This window comes from Pteropus medius, unplaced genomic scaffold (genome assembly GCF_902729225.1).
Source record: "Pteropus medius unplaced genomic scaffold, Ma_sr-lr_union100, whole genome shotgun sequence".
NCBI lineage: Eukaryota > Metazoa > Chordata > Mammalia > Chiroptera > Pteropodidae > Pteropus > Pteropus medius.
The window spans coordinates 26,800,722-26,815,006 of record NW_024354500.1 but is presented as its reverse complement, the minus strand read 5'-3'; the positions used below and the strand labels follow the sequence as shown (position 1 = coordinate 26,815,006).

Genomic DNA, 14,285 nt, shown 5'->3' with positions numbered 1-14,285 from the left:
GCAAACATAAGTTTCCTAGGATTAATGAATAGCAAAGGTATACTTTAAGGTTTACGTTTTATTTTTACTCAATTATTTCTAAGGAAAAAAATAATTTAAAACAGTAATCATCCATTATCTAATACGGAGTAGTAAAGATAAATTGCATGTTATTTTATATTCTAACCAAACTTGAAGGTAATTAAAAAGAAAGGTCACAGAAAAGTCATATAAAGGATTATATCTGTAAATGCTATCATTCATATTCATCAACACGAAATTACTTGGCTAAATGTTTAAGAGGAATTACGAATTTTGCCCTATGAGTATGTTCCCGAATAGATATTTTTGAGCAAAGGAACACTATTTATCCATTCTTTCTTTTAAAAATTAATTTATTCCACAAAGACTTTTGAACCTCTACTATGGGTACCGCAGATGGGGAAAAAAAAAACCAGAAAATGTGTCTGTTTTCATGGAAACTGCTGATAGGGAACTAAAAACTGAACACATGTGCACACGCATATTTATGTGTGGGGTAAGTAATAAATACAATAAAGCTATTAAGAATATAAAGAAAAGTTAGTCAAGGACTGGGGTATTACTTTAGATTTATAGGGTGATATCTGAGCAGAACCATGAATAATGAGAAAGACTAAGCCATGAGAAGATTGAGAAATCAAGTTTTACAGTCTGATGGGGAAACAGATTCACTTAGTCTTGGAACAGCAGGAAGGCAAGAAAGCTTGTGTGGTTGAAGAAAAGTTAATGTAAAGAAGAGGTTTGATAGTGGCTACAGGACAGATCATGTAAGACCTTACAAAACAAGTGACGCGTTCTGCTTTTTATTGTGAATGTAATGGGAAGCCACTGGGTAGTTTTGGTGAAGGGAGGAAACCATATCTGATTTTTATTTGTAAAGATAACACCAGATGTAATGTGCAAAGCCAATCAGCAGACAGCAAACAAACAAGGAACTCAACTTGTATTTGTCTAGCTGAGAAATGATGCTGACATGGTCTAACAAGGTAGGAATGAAATGGTGAGACGAATGTATACAGCGAGTCACTTCATGGTATTCACTATATAAAATCAGTATTTTGAAAAATCTTGAAATATTCATTTTCCTTATTTCCTTTATGTTTATTAGACAGTTGTTATTATCATAAAATCACCTATAAACATTACTTCCTTCCTTGTTCTTGGCCAGTTGTACTATTTGAAAGCACTTCCTAAATTAAGATATGAATGTGACATTTTTGGGGGTTTTGTTAAAGATGAAAGAGGAACATTCTGTTTCCATTATTTTGGAACAAAAAAAAAAGGTGGTGATAGTTATTGGGTATGGAAATTATTAATTTCTATTCATTCATACTGTATTTTGAAACAATTATTTTTTAAAGGTCTGACTACTTTTGTAGGTAAGAGAAACACTACATTGTATCTAACAGCTTTGTTCTTTGATTTTTTAATTTTTAATTAGCATCTTTCCCAAAATTTCACATAGTTTATATAAAATCCCTGTAGCATTCCACATAGTAATCTTTCAGCATATTACTTTTTAAAATCTTTTTCAAGTAAGACTGCATTGCTTACCCGATAATACCTGAATAAATGCTACACTGCATAGTTTGTATAGTCATTAATAATCATTTTTTTAGTCATATGCTATAATATCCTCAAAGACAATTATCTTAAACTGAGTTGTCTGAAAAGAAGTTATATGTAATGTGTCTGTAATTTCTACTTAGTATGATGGCATCAGATTCTTACTTTTCTACTCAGAGTATTAACAAATACTTTAACTGACTCAGTGTTTAAACTGAGAAGCACTCTCAACTTTCAATCCCTTACACAATTATTACATACAGAACTCTGACAACTGCAAAGAAAGAATATTCATTATATCCTCTGATACTGACAATGAACTTTTGATCACTGCCCTCTAGGTACATGCACCTAGCTTGCTGAGGCAATTGTAACATGAAACACAATGAAGAGCCAACTCAATTCTGAATCTATTAAATGTACAGTTTCTCCTTTGTCACTCTGTAATAAAAATAAATTGAATTTGTCTGGTATTATTTGCTCTCTACAAAACTACTACCTTAGGCATTTTTAGATGTTTGCAACTTGATCAATAGATGATTAATTCCAATAACTTTTCCGTCAAGAAATAGAGCTGAATGAAATACCAAAACCACTGCATTTTCTGTTCATTTCTACGTTTTCCTTTTAAAATTTTTGATACTTCTTTTGCCCTTCTGACACTTTCAGGGAGTTATCTTGTCTTCTCTGACATAGCTACATGACTAAGAGCTCAGTAATTGCATTTTTCAATGCACAGTCACAGACAGTATATGCCAGATTTGCCTGGTTTTAAAACCAGAGAAAGCAACATATACGGTACCCTTCTTTTTTTTTTTTTATTTTAGTGTAAAGTAATATTTTCTTTTATAATTAATGTATGTTCATCGTTGAACATTTAGACAATATAGGTATCCATAAAAATCAAAAGGCACCCATTATCATCCAGCAATAACTGAATAGTTTTTGTAGAGGTGTTAAATCATTTTTATACTTGTTTATATGGTTTACTCAAATTTAGATGCTATGTTATTGGGAAAACATATTCAAAATAGTAAGACATGCCAATTTTTTGTTGAAAAAAAAAAGATAAACTACACAGATTTTACTAGATAGGCACTTTTACCAGCAAAGCCACAGGGCTCCCTCATCGATTTTAGTGTTTTCTGTTTCCCTTTCCCTGTCGGTCAGTTAATGTATATATACACTCAAGAATTTGTTTTAGCGCTCATTGACTTTTTTTTAGTGGTTATCACCATAGTACTAGGATTATATGGAGATTAATGCATCAACTTTGGTCATACCTGTCATTCGTCTTACACCACTTCATCTACTTGTTTCAGTCACAAGGAAGCTATGATAAGAATTTTTTTTATTGTGGTAAAAACACATAACATTATTTGCCGTCTTAATCATTTTTAAGGATACAGTTCATTAGTGTTAAGTATATTCACAATGTTGTGCAACAGCTCTCTAGAACTTTTGCATGTTGCAACCCTGAAACTCTAGAAATACTGACTTCCCCTCCTCTTTTCTACCAGGCTTTGCAAACACTTTGTTACTTCTTCTTTCTACAATTTTGAACACTTTAGATACTTCGCATGAGTGGAGTAAAACAGTATTTGTTCTTTTGTGACTGGCTTATTTCACTTAGCATAGTGTCCTTAAGGTTCATCCATGATGTAGCATGTGATAGGATTTCCTCCTTCTTAAAGTCTGTATAATATCCCTTTGTATGTAAATACCACATTTTTTTAATCAATTCATCTGTCAATGAACGAGAGGTTGCTTCCACGTCTCTATCGTGAATACTAATTCAAAGAACAGGAGTGTACAAACATCTCTTCAACATCTTCTTTTAATTATTTGGATACATACCCAGAAGCAGGATTGTTGGATCATATGGTAATTACATTTTTCATTTTTTGAGGAATCTCCAAACTCTTTTCTATGATGACTGTAAATTTTTGGTAGGATTCACGAATATTACATGAAAAGGGTATATATTCTCTGTTGTTGGGTAAACAGTTAGATATAAATCAATGAGATTGTTTTTACCCATAACGAATCCCTCTTGAAATGAAAGAGATATGTGAGAATTTCTTTGGAATATGTACATAAGAGTGGAATTTTTGTTCATAAATTGTGGATAGAATTATTTTGACTAAACTCTATTTTGTTCCACAAAATATATCATGAACATTCCCACAAACAGAGCAAAGTATTTCTATAACTTCCATTTTCCTCCAATGGCTTAATTTTTGAACCTCACCTAATTCTCTTAGAGAAATAAGACAGGGCACCAGGATAATAAAATAAAAAAGACTGAATTCTGAAAATATCCCCATAAGGTGATCTACAAGAATCCTATAATAAAAGTGGGTTTCTCAAAACAGTTAAAATAGCAGGAACACTACTGGGTACTGTGAGGGGGAGCAAGTATGGGGAGATCATGGATAAATAAAAGAGGAAAATTCTGATGGTTCCAAGATATACAAATGGCCAAGAAACATATGAAGAGATACTCAAGATCACTAATCATAAGAGAAATAAAAATTTTAAGCAAATATGTATTCTTAAAAGGAGAAATTATCTCTACCATAGAATTCTCAACATGGTCTTAAAAACAAAATTGAGAGACTACACAACCTCCAATTTATGAGTGATTTTGAAGGAGACAATGGAGATCATATAATGCATGAGGAAAAAGCTAAAGTTACTTAGAATGCACAAGCACTCTGGAATCTCAAAAACAGACAAACAAACAAAGACAACAAAAATTTCATTCTTTAAGAACGAAGTCTCTTCCTAAGGGAGAAAAACTGCTTCGAGAAAATCCTAATAGAGCACAAGGCAAAGACACTATCCTAGTTGGTAAGTCTGTTCTATCAGAAACCACCTAAAAGCACAGGCAAAACTTCTTCATTTAAACATTAATAAGGGAAACATTATGTTAAACCTCATACAAGTAAACTATAAAAATAATAATAAGGAAAATGAACTAAATAATATATTTGCAGAAAATGAAAGGAGAAAATTGATAAAGCAGATAGGCACCAAAATATAACACTGAAAATAGGGAAAATAAAGTAAGGAAACTATAAAACCAAAGAGAAAACAGTATATGACCGAAACAGAAAAGGGTTGTACAAGAAGCAATTAAATTAGAGGAGCAGATAAAAAGAGCTACCAGGCTCAGGAATGAAATAGAAAGAATTTATTTCCTAAATGAAGAACAAACTAGAAGTAAAACAAGACTAAATATACAAAAGAAAAGAAATAGAAATAAAGAATTAAGAAGTATTATAAGATCAGAAAGTTTAGAAATTTTGAGAAAAAAAAAATGACAAATATAGAAGACAGGCAAATGGCCAAGATATATATAACCGGAGTTCCTACCAGATGAAAACTAAAGCAGAAAAAGTGGGGGAAAAAACCCACTAGAAATTATAATTGAAGAAACTATACCATGTTTCTTCATGAACTATGAGATAATATACCATGAACTGAGGAATATGATTGACTCAATGTTCTGAACTGAGGGAAAAAAAGGCAGAAGGAAGAGGAAAGAGAGAGGGAAGAAGAATGGAAGAGAAAGAAAGACAGACAGAAACGAGAGAGAGAGATTGGTTTTGAGATTGAGAGGAACAAATAATACAAGATTCAATATACTAGAAATAATTGGTACAAAATAATTAGTTCTACACAATGGTTAAAACTCAGACTAGAATATGAGCTGCATATGTCTGCCTTGTTTTCACACCTGGAAATTAGGAAATGAACTCATGGTTTGATGTGAGTTATTAAAGCTAGACACTTAGAGTCTGGCAAAACCATTGTTCTTTTTATTAATATTCTCAGCATTATAATATTAAACTTAAAATGACCAAGTTAACTTTGAACTAGAGTCACAAATCAAAATTTCACTAAAGAGGGAGCCAGAAACATCCCTAGGTTAAGAAATCATTATAGAGAAATAGGGAATGCAATTGGCTGGACTGAGGAATCATACTATATAATTCATATAAAAATGGTTCACACAATGCAATATCTGTATGCCTTACTGTTGAATTGTACACTTAAAACTTACTAGATTTCATTAACCAATGTCACCATAATAAAAAAAATAAAATTAATTTTAAAAATGGTTCTTCATTCTGCTAATAATTTTTTAAAATTGTAATATCTACCCTTATATTTGTAAGTTAGTATATTCTATAACATAAAGTATAAATTAGTGTCAAGTAGTTTAAAGTTTGGATTAAACTAATTCTAAAAATATGAATAAAATTTCAGTATAAGGAATTCTATTTGAATATATGAATTTACACCTATAGCTGCCATGTATGTATAGTTTAGTAGGTTCTATAACCTCAAGTATAAATTAGTATTATATAGTGTCAAATATTTATACCTAAATCTGCCCTATATTTACAGTTTAGTATATTCTATAACCTCAAGCATAAATTAGTGTCAAATGCTTTACAGTTTGGATTAAACTCGTTCTAATTTATACCGTCATAGTCAAGTCACTTTCTTAACACATGTGATTTTCTCTGCAATTATAACTCAAACTTCTTAAATTACGTGTGTCGAGTATTTAACAGTGACCTCCCACACACTACTACATAGCAGTTTTCTGACCTCCAGAATACAGTTGGCTTAAGATTTTAGAATCATTAATAGCTATAAAATGGATGTGTTAGGCTGTGTCTATATATTAACGTTTTACACAAGTTATTTTATTCTAGTTATATTTATTTTGTAATTGGTATATTAGAGAGGCTCATATTTTTATATACAGATGACATATAATTACACATACACAAACAGAAAAAGATCATAATTTTCTTGTTCCATAGGAAAATCAGGTTTTTAACATAAATTTTTCTCTTAATGTAAAATTTACATATTTTAAGTAAGCATTCTGAAATATAGACTTATTTCCCAGTCATTTCAGAGAACACACTTTGCATGACACAGGGACTTTATGATGTATGTTAGTTATTCTATCAGATAATCAATGAGAGTAATGACTTTATTTTTTCATTAATTCCATAAATATTACTGAATTATAGTCTACTTCATGTGTGGAGGATTAAATATAAAAAGGAAATAGTTAAAGCCAGGGAATAATAATGGAAACTTAGCTTACATGATTGAAGTTGAAGAGTCACCAGTAACCAGACTTGGGATAAATCCTGAAGGTAAGACATTCCATCCTAACTATGGATAGGAATTGAAAGGGGGAGGGAGAGAATAGAAGATAGTACCTAGATAAGTGGTCCTAGCAGGATCGTGTGTGTGTGTGTGTGTGTGTGTGTAACATATTTATCTGATCATGCTTTTCTGTTGTGCAATTATTACTTAATCATGTTTTATCTGTTTTAGTCATTTTTTAGTTAGCACTTATCTTGAGGCACTATATCACCTCTAGCTACACTTATTTATTTAACTGAGAAATCATATGACCAAACTTGTTAGAACAATGTACTAAATAGTTTTAGTCAAAAATTTACATAGACCTCTTTATTCCTAATTTCTTCATGGAGAGTGAATTGCATGCTCTTCCAGGTACTAATAATTCTAAAATTCGAAAAAGCAAAGACAACCTTAAAATATGTGCAAACATAACTACTAGTTCTAGGGAAATTTTAAAGAATCAGGATACATTTAATTACCAAGCAGACTTTGAAGACAATTTTCAATGCAATATAAAAGAACATTTATGGAATGTATAATTGTAAAATGTATTGAAGCAAAGAACATGGAATTAGTCTAAGAAGAAAACGAGTTATTGTCGATAAAATATAAATGACCTTTGAACAAAACAACCAGAAATGATGCCAGTATTAAGTTGTTTTTAAAGTTTGAGAAGAGCAGTTTTCAGTGTAGCTTTACAGTTGACCTTTTTTTAAAAAAAATTTAAGTTTATAGGGGTAACATTAGTTATTACAATTATATAATTTTCATTTGACATCTGTATATTATATTGTGTGTTTACCACTCAAACTCCAGTTTCCTTCAGCTACCCTCCCCCATCTACAGTTGACATTTGAATAAGGCAGAGATTATGGAAACCAAACTCTTAAGCAGTCAAGAATCCACATATAACTTTTGACCTCCCCCAAAACTTAACAGTCTACTGTTGACCAGAATATAACATAAACAGTTAATTAACACATATTTGCATGTTATATATATTGTAAACTGTATTCTTACAATAAAGTAAGCTAAAGAAAATGGTATTAAGAAAATCATAAGGAAAATATTGTAATAAAATCTTATTGAATAAAATCTGTGTATAAGTGAACCCATGCAGTTCAAACTCATGTTCTAGCATCAACTGCACAAAGTATTTTCTAAGGAGGGTGTAATTAAGGTTTATGTTTTGCCTTAATTGCTTCTAGGTAGCTCAGAGCTAAATATGTCTTTAAATAGCTCTAAGTTGCCTTGGATAAGAATTTCTTGCGTAATTCTTTTTCTTTTTTCCCTCTCTACAACTTTTTGTTATCTTGTGATATTTTAGTCTTTACTTTGAACATGCTTTTATTATAAACTGCCTCAACATCAATCCAGAAATAAATGATAAATACCATTTTATTTTAAAATTATATATATTTTTCATTAATAATGATTAAGCCAACAATCTCTACTAAAACTTTTTGGTGTTCTTTTTAGTTTTTGGAGTTAAATCTGGGTGCTAAAAGCAGCTTTGTTACTTGCTTGCTACATAATCTTTAGCAAATTAATTAGTCTCAGTTCCTTTAAAAAAAAAGTAAATGTATCAGATGATGACATTATGGAAATTAGCATTTTGTGTATACCTCTCTGCCAATAATTATCGCATTGTTTTGATATTAAACTGTTTTAAATCTGTCTCCTTCTACATTATAATCTCTGAGCAGGAGGTTTATTTCACTCATTTTCACAGCACCTGTACTTAGCCCAGTGACTAATAAGGTAGAAGAGGAAATTATACCTTAAAACTTGTGCTTCCCACCGAAGAAAAATGAAATGGGTAATTTCTTACAAAACAGAGCTTAAATGATAAGAGGATCACCTTATGCATGAACAATGATGCTAGCAAAACAGATGCTGGGAACAATGGATCTCTCAGCCTCCAGGTCAGCAGGTCTGGTGGATACTGGTCTAATTCCAAAAGTACTTAAGGGATGAAAAGTATTCTTAAACATGGAATAGTATTTTTCTTTTTATTGAAGGCATGAATAATTATTTCAGATCCATTGATAGTAAATCAGTATAAAAATTTGTAAATACCAAACACCTACACAAGTAATTATTTTGATGAATGAAACAGAAACTGCTAAACTTGATTTAAAAATAAACCAAGTATTTGTTTTCAACAAGATTAACCATAGACGATTATTTTAATTACTACTAATTCATTTTAATGCCTTGAACTTACTAAAACTATGAAACTATCTGATATGCGCCTTGCCCGTCTTTCTTGGCTGCTTATCCAAATTCCAACCTATGAAAGTCTCAGCTCACAGTTGCCCTCCCCCATGCCATTGTAGAATAATTCACAGGGATTTCTCTTTCTGAACTCCTATCACTTAACTCCTGTATTACATATCTATTACAGTACTATCTTTCACTCCTAACACAAAACAACATCCTAACTGTATGGCCTTGGACAAGTCACTTAAGCATTCTGGGCTTCATTTGTTTTCTCCCACCCACCCACCCTAAAACAGAAGGGTGTTCTGATATATTACTAAGACCACGGACTTCCTAATATGGTATTATGTTTGTAACTTATTGGTTGTGTGATACTTGGCATCAAAATTATGATAGCTATTGCTTTCTAAAAATTTTCTATGTGCTAGGCAATGATCTAATTCTGCTATTGGGCTGCTTGTTTAATCATTTTACTTAAGTTTTTGTGTCCCATTGTTCACTTGTAAAATGGGTACAATATTCTCATAAAGTTGTTGTAAGGATTAAATGAGTTAAGTTACACAAATCACTTAGAAGTACCTGGTACATAGTAAGAGCATAATAAATATAAGCTATTATCGTCTTATTTACTTCCATTTGGGGGCTGGAAATGAGGCTTCACTGAAGTCTTTTTCCATCATTAAAATCAAAGATCGTGATAGCCAATGTTATTGTATTTCACATGATTACACCTTGTTTTGGGTAAATCGTTAATTACTGAGCGCACATCATGACATATAGTCAGTGTTTCCTTTATCAGACTAATATATATATGTTTAAAATGACATATATACTGATTTAAATAAGACAAATGAAACAGAATGAGAAAAATGATGCCATAATGACAGTAAGACTAGAGTGTGGGATAAATCTGTTGAAAACATCATCAAAAATATATTGACCTTTTTGGACAGTATTGTCACCTAACACTAAGCAGTGGTACTTCATCAAAGTCAGAAGGTCAAGTTTTCTTTTTCAACCCTGTTAAGTGCCAGACAGAAGTTATAAGTTTTAAAGTTAATATCTTTTTAAAAGAAAAAAAACATTTTATTGTTCCTCAATCCAAATATATCCACACACAGTCTTCCAGATTTGGGCCTCCTTTTCTAAATGCATTCAATGTTTTGAATTTAGCTCTCATGAAGTTAAGCATACAAATTTGTACACAATAAAACAATGCAGGACAGATACAATTTCTGCTTGCTGAAATCATATATAATAAAAATAGTAGAAATACCTTACATTGATAGCAAAGTAATGGGGCAGAGATTTTAATTCCAAGCTCAGGTTCTTTACCATGAGATCAAGCATTCATCTTTTTACCATCCCACTTCATTTATTAAGCATTTACTGGAGAGTCTACTGTGTGCTAGGCACCATTCTGGGAACGAGAGAAACCATGGTGAAACTGAAAATCCCTGCCTTATAGAATTTTATAGACAAATGAGGTAGAAATTAAAATCATGATATAACCTGGGTGGGCATAACTGTTTTGGAAAAAAATAAAGCAAGATAATGGTATAGAAAATGGTGAGAAGGGTGTGATATTTAAAGAAAAGTGATTAAGAAAGGCCTCTTTGTGGATTAATACTTGATCAGAGACCTAAATTAAGAAACGGAGTAAACTCATAAACAACTATGAGTAGAGTTTTCCAGGCAGAAGGCATAGCAAGTGCAAAGCACTTGAGACTGGAATCTGGCATATTCAGAAACTGTCAGGACAATGTGGTTAGAGTGGGGTATACATGGGAGAAAACAGTGGAAGATGAGGTTGAAGAGCCAGAAAAGGTAATGCCACGCAGGGCCTTGTAGTCTGCGTGTGGATACAGTAACATTTTTAATTACTAATATATCGCAGAAATGATGGCGTATGACTTGAGATTAGGTTATACAAGATTGTGGTTTCCTCCTTACTTTCTCTCCAGGATCGTGTATCTGGGGGAAGTCAGCTGCTATGTCATGAGAAAACTCAACCAGCCTTACACAGAGCTCCATATTCTGAAGAACTGAGGCCTTCTGCTAATAGTGATATAAGGTAGCCACCTTAGAAGCAGATGCTATATCCCCCACAAAACCTTAGGTGACTGCAACTTTTTCAGAGATCCTGAGCCAAAAAACATCCACCTAAGCTTCTCTCACTTCCTTACCTACAGAAACTGTGAGAAAATAAATGTTTGTTATTTTAAGCAGTTATCTTTTGAGATAACACTATGCAGCAATCGATAATACATCATGATATAGAATTTTTATTTTGTTCTAAGCGTGATGCAAAGATTTTGAAGAGTTTACCACAGTTTTAATCTGATTTGTGTTAAGAGATTATTTTGGCAGTTCTATGAAGGATGGCCAAAATGGAGGCAGGGAGGCCAGTTCTTGAGGCAGATCAAATGGGATATGATGAAGGCTAACGTGTTAGAGGTAGAGGTCAAAAACACTGGTTGGATTATTCTGAAGGTAGTGGTTTATTGTAGATCTGAATGAACGTTTAAGAAAAAGGGAGGAATCAACAATGATTCTCAGGTTTTTTTTTTTGTCTTGAACAAGCAGCATCACTGGCAGAAGAGCGAGCTTGGCAGAGAAAATTATGAGTCATGCTTGCATTGCATTTAGGTGATATCTAAGTGAAGATGTAAAGTAGGGAGTTAGATATATAATTCTGGAGACTAGGGAAAAGTTTGGGGACTCACATATTAATTTTTGAGTCATCAGTATGTGGTTGATAATCAAATTCACATGTATGGATTGGGATTGAGAAAGGAGACTACCAGACAGAGCTCAGTGAATAAAAGAAGAGAAGGATGATTCAATAAATTAAGTAAGAAGGGGCAACCAGTGACTTGGGGAAGTGGGGGACAGAATAAAACAGACAAAAATTCAAGTGCAGAAAGTACTTTAATGGTAGAGAAATCAATTTACTCATCCTGCTGAGTTTAATAATGAAGAACTGAATTTCAACCATTGGCCTTGGCAAGGTGAAGGATGCTGGTGATCTAAGTATGATTACAGTCACTTGTTGGAGATTTATGAGATAATAGGTGGAGAGGATGTGGATACACTGAGTATGAAGCTTCCCCCTACAGTTACTCTGGTTGGCTGCCTTCTTAAATTCTGTTCTGAACTCCTTGAGACCTACCTGTACTACAGCTCCTTCAATCTGATAACATCTTCTCCTTTCTCTACTAAGAACTAAATCACTTTCTTTGAGGTGACCTACACAAAGCACACCTCCAATTGATTTCAGCCACTCTCAGAATTCATATCTACAATCCTTCATTGTTTCAGACATCAAGCCCAAAAGGACCAGGCGAGATAGTGTAGAGGACAGAGGCTTTGTACATTTCCTCTTGCGACCACACCAGAGTTGTGATAAAACCAAAGTATGGACAGCAAGCAGAGTTGTCTGGGTTTGGCTGAACAAAAGGCCCTATAACTAGGGAGAGGAATAAGAAATCACCCTGGAAAGGTGGGAGAGGTGGAGATGAGAGGCTCTCTGGTCCCACATGGGTTGAAGAAGACAGAGGCTGCAGTAGCTGCAGCCAGCAGGTGCAGACATTTCCTCTTAAAGGGATCACAACCACAACTGGACTTTCATGGTGATGAATTCACTGGCTCTGAGCTTCACACTGGGTTGATGCTTGGGGGGGCACCAGGGACATACGTGGGGACACTGAGTTGTCGGGCTTCCAGGCGAGAACCAGAGGGGAGGCTCTCTCCCAGGCAGAAGTGTTGGTAGTATCTTAAACCCTTCCTCTTACCAGCATATAGAGGCATCGCCATCGCTGATATGTCATTAAACTGGATAACAAAGTTCAGTCCACCCAGAGGATTCTCTGAAACTCTGCCCCTCCCAACTTGTGGCCCTACCCAAGCCACATCCAGTAGTATCCTTGGCATGTCTTGTGCCCCTTGCTGAGCTTCTCCAAGTCCCCCGGCGGCAGCTGACCTCATTTCTAGCGTGGACTCTTGAGGCCACTATAAGCACAGCAATTATTTGTGGATTGATTTCTGATTCTTACCAGGTGGCCCTGGAGGGATACAAACTGGGGCTAAACCTGGCCTGCAGCTAGACCTCTCTCAGGACACCACACAAAGCCATGGTAATAAGACCAGGAGACTTAGAAGCTATACTTAGTACATATAAACAAGCACAGAAAGGCAGCCAAAATGGGGAGACAAAGTAGCATATCCCACATGAAAGAACAGAACAAAAGAACACCAGAAAAAGATCTAAAAGTAGAGACGAGCAATCTAACAGATGCAAAGTTCAAAACACTGGTTATAAGGATGCTCAATGAATTTAGGGGAAGAGTAAATGAGCACAGTGAGAACTTTAACAAAAAGATTAAAAGAACATAAAACTGGAGATGAAAATTATAAAAGGGAACCAGTCAGAAAGGCAGAATGCAACATCTGAGATGAAGAGTTTATTAGAGGGAACCAACAGAGTAGATGAAGCAGAGGACTGAATCACTGATACAGAGGATGGGGTGGCAAAGGACATCCAATCAGAACAGCAACAAGGAAAAAGAAGCCAAAAAATGAAGATATGTAAAGGAGTCTATGGGACAACATCAAGAGTAACAACATGCACATCATAGGGGTACCAGAAGAAGAGAGAGAGCAGGAAGTTGAAAACCTATTTGAAGAAATAATGACAAAAAACCTCCCTAACCTGGTGAAGGAAATATACATACAAGCCCAGGAAGCTCAGAGAGTTCCAACCAAGATGAACCCAAAGAGGCCCTCACTAAGACACATCATAATTCAAATACTAAAGGTTAAATACAAAGAGAGAATCTTAAAAAGCAGCAAGAGAAAAGCAGTTAGTTACCTACAAGGGAGCTCCCATAAGACTGGTAGCTGATTTCTCAAAAGAAACTTTGTAGGACAGAAAGGCTTGGCACAAAATATTCAAAGTGATGAAAACCCACGATCTACAACCAAGATTACTTTATCTAGCCAAGCTATCAGAGGGGAAAGGCTGATAAAGAACTTCCCAGACAAGAAAAAGCTAAAGAAGTTCAGCACCACCAAGGCAGTATTACAGAAAATGTTGGAGGGACTTCTTTCAGAAGAAGAAAAAATATGTATCAAAAATATGAATAATGGCAATAACTACATATTTATCAACAAGCACTTCAAAAGAAAAAGAATTAAGTGCTCCAATCAAAAGATAGGGTGGATGAATGGATAAGAAAACAAGACCCTTACATGTGCTGCCTACGAGAGACTCACTTCAGATTAAAAGACACACA

General features: G+C 34.0%; 1 protein-coding gene across 14 annotated transcripts in view; it reads right to left on the bottom strand.

Moving 5' to 3' along the window:
- KHDRBS2 (KH RNA binding domain containing, signal transduction associated 2) overlaps positions 1-14,285 on the bottom strand; it is a 512,467-nt gene that overhangs the window by 438,892 nt on the left and 59,290 nt on the right. The gene's annotated exons all lie outside the window — the stretch shown is intronic.